Genomic DNA, 3,585 nt, shown 5'->3' with positions numbered 1-3,585 from the left:
GATGATATTCAGGCTACAATAAATTGGTTGGCTCTACCATTCCTGATGTGATGTTTGGTTTCATTCTCCTGACTGCAAATCCTCTCTTTCTAATCCCCTGTGAAACTGCTTTACAACAGAAAAATGGGAGTGATGGAGAACCCACAAAAACGCAAAGGCAGGATGTGAAAGGAAACTGAATAAACCTGGGAATTTGTGGGCCCAGCACCAGGAAAAAGTGACTAGGAATGCTGTTGGATTGTTGGAAAACCCCAATTGGTTCATTAATGTTCTTCAGGGAACCCAGTCTGGACCCACACAAAGACAGAAATGAGCAAGAACAAGAGAAACAAAGAGATAGAAAGACATGCATCAATAGTGAGAGGTGGGTGTGAGAGGGGTGAAAGAGACAGATTTAATGTATTTACAAATAAATCAATTTTTTTACATAATCTTCCAAGCCCATTGATGTCCACCACCGAGATGTGAACACTATCACCTTCAATTCCTTCCAAGTCACACACCATCCTGACTTGTCTGATGACATCCAGTACTGGATGAAGAGAAACATCCTCCATTTAAACATTGAGAAGGATATTGAGAAGTGTCCGACATAAACTCCACAACTCTAGACCCTGACTCCATCTCTCCCTGGGACACGTCTGATCTGCAACCAGACTGTTCACAATTTTGGTGTCACAAAATGAAATGAAAATTGCTTATTGTCACGAGTAGGCTTCAATGATGTTACTGTGAAAAGCCCCTAATCGCCACATTCCGGCGCCTGTTCCGGGGAGGCTGATACAGGTATTGAACTGTGCTGCTGGCCTGCCTTGGTCTGCTTTAAAACCAACGATTTAGCCCAGTGTGCTAAACCAGCCCCGAATTGAACCCATGGTGTTGAACCCACGGTGAGCTTCCAACAACATATTCACATCATCACCAAGAGCACCTATTTACACCTCAGTAACATCGCCCAACCTCACCCGAGTCCACCCAATCTGCTACTGATACTCATCCATTCCTTTATAACGTCTGGACTTAACTATCCATTCACACTTTGGCATTCAATCTCCCTGTAATCTTGAGGTCATCCAAAACTCTGCTGCAAGTGTGCTTACTCACACCACGTCTTGTTCACCCATCACCCCTGTGCTCACTGACCTACAAAGGTTAATAAACACAAAAATAGTAAAATTCTCATCTTTGTTTTCCTGCATATTGTGACCATCCCTGTCTGTAATCAGCTCCAGTCACACATCCTCCTAGATCTTTATGCTCATCTAATTCCAGCCCCTTTAACGTTCCAAACGGTGAACGCTCATTAATTTGCCAGGGCCACAATCTGGATTATCCACATTAATCCACTTCCCTCTTTTAAAGTTGTCCTTAAACTCTCCCTCTTTGACCAAGATTTTAGTCACCTTCCCTAACATATCCTTTTGTGACTCAGTGTCAAATGTTACTTTGTCACAGTTTTGGAAAGTTTTGTTATGTGAAAGCTACAATATAAATGCAAATTATTGTCACTGACTTGGACATACCATAGAATCTCGACAATGCAGGAGGCGGCCATTCGGCCCATCCAGACTGAACTGAACCCTTGTTAACCCCCAACAAACATGGCGGCCGCGGATCCGTCACTGGCTCCGACCAGCCATTTCCACCACTTATCGACTGTACATCAAATAATGATGTGGTGATGCCGGCGTTGGACTGGGGTGAGCACAGTAAGAAGTCTTACAACACCAGGTTAAAGTCCAACAGGTTTGTTTCAAACACTAGCTTTCGGATCCTCAGGTGAATCAAATAATGCCGCACCTATCCATCACTATTATTCTCACAGCCCTTGCTCCACTCCCAGCAGTGTCCGCCCCTCATTCAATGCAATTGGTCGGAGGACCAGCGGTTGGAGGACCATCAGCACCAGCACCGTCCTCCAGACCCGCCTCCACTATTGTGCACTATTGGTCCATGGCTACCGTCAATCAGCCGGGAATTGTGAGGTGACTGCACAGCCAGACTGCAAGCTGGGAATCGAACCTGGGACCCTGGCGCTGTGCTGGAACAGTGCTAACCACTATGCTACCGTGAAACTGCCTTATTAATGAGACCTTTGCCTTTTATTCCCATTGTGCATCTATCGTATATCCTATGTTTTTCATGGAACGGTCTGCCTGGATTGTACACAGAACAAACATTACACTGTACCTTTGGTACACGTGACAATAAATCTAAATCTGAGTCTAAATCTAAGGATGACCGATTTCCTTCTGTTTACAAGATGAGAGATTCGTGACTAATGGCTCAATGTCCGATGGAGGGTCTCCATATGGCGGAGCTTTGCTGATGGCTGAGGGAGGACAATCCTGAGAGGCCGATTCTGCCACAAGGTCAGAGGCAGAATGAAGCTCCCAGCTGTGGCTGTGGGTTGATGTTTCCTCATTGATGTCTATTGTGAAGTCACTGTAACCATGGGGATGCACGATAGCCCACAAGAGATGTCGCCATGTTCCTCTGGGTGCAGTAAGAAACATTCCGGTGTGGAAATCCATATTCAGGACATTAGGTCTCTCTCGCATTGAGGCAGAGCTTTGGACGTCCCACTGGTTGCTTAGCTCCAGCCAGCTCACCGTACAGAAACTCATTGGGAACGTGACAATCTCCCATCCCATGGACGGATCAGAGGAAGCTGCCTCTGGTTGGCGAGTCTCACAGACTTGGAAGCTGTGCTTTTGAGAGGATTGCCTAATTCCTCTATGTGTCCACTCAGTGGTACCCATAATGCACCCCACACACAACCAAGCTGGGAATGATTGAGCTGCTTTTCTGAGAGCTGCAAGTGGAGCACAGGTCCTGTAAACAATCAGCTTGGTCCTCAGAGTCAGATTGATGTTTATTCCGTGTGTCTTTTATGAGTCAGTTGGTAATTGCTTTCCCCAAGGTTTTCACAAATCTGCATTAAGTAAGTCTAGCCCCTTGGAACCTGCGCAGCATAACTTGTGAATTACTTCGACCCTGGTGATATTTAATGGGGTGTTTTGCAGTACAGCAGTTTTGGGGTGTCCCATCACCAAGTTATCGTCTATCGTCAGCGTAAGCAAGTTCCAGTCAATGGGAGAGCCATTAACCGAGTCACTGTTGGTCTCCCTGCTTAGTACATCCCTGAGTACAATAAACCAGAACATGGGCGATTGATGTCTGTCATGCATTTCAATTGCAATTTTATTCGCTGCAAACGGGTCCATTACCCGTATGTTATTGAGGAATTGCCATATGCAGTAAAATTCCTGCTCCAGGTGAGGATCGAACTCACAACCTCGGCATAGCTCGCCGTCTGCACTGCTGTATAAGTACCGCGCGCTAACCGATTGCGCCACTGGAGCAGACAGTTCATTTTATTTAATTACAGTTCACCCTCACTACTTGTGGTTTATTTGGTGACAGACTCAGAGATCCTCCCAGAATGCCAATTCAGATTCTGCCCACCAAGCGACCTCCGCCCTTAAACAAAATGCTGGTTGGACCACAGCTGGAGTAATGTGTTCATTTCTGGTCCCCACATTATTGGAATGAAGTGATTGCACTCCAGAGGGTTCAGAGGAT

General features: G+C 46.0%; 1 non-coding gene across 1 annotated transcript; it reads right to left on the bottom strand.

The window, feature by feature from the left end:
- Window positions 1-3,270: 3,270 nt before the first annotated feature.
- Window positions 3,271-3,365, bottom strand: trnai-uau. Its single transcript has 2 exons — window positions 3,328-3,365; window positions 3,271-3,306 (listed from the first exon to the last, which is right to left on the bottom strand). It is a non-coding gene; the product is annotated as a tRNA-Ile (tRNA).
- Window positions 3,366-3,585: the final 220 nt, after the last annotated feature.

Source organism: Scyliorhinus canicula, chromosome 17, assembly GCF_902713615.1.
Source record: "Scyliorhinus canicula chromosome 17, sScyCan1.1, whole genome shotgun sequence".
In the NCBI taxonomy this organism is placed as follows: Eukaryota; Metazoa; Chordata; class Chondrichthyes; order Carcharhiniformes; family Scyliorhinidae; genus Scyliorhinus; species Scyliorhinus canicula.
The sequence above is the reverse complement of the archived record's forward strand: the minus strand, read 5'-3'. Positions and strand labels throughout refer to the sequence as shown.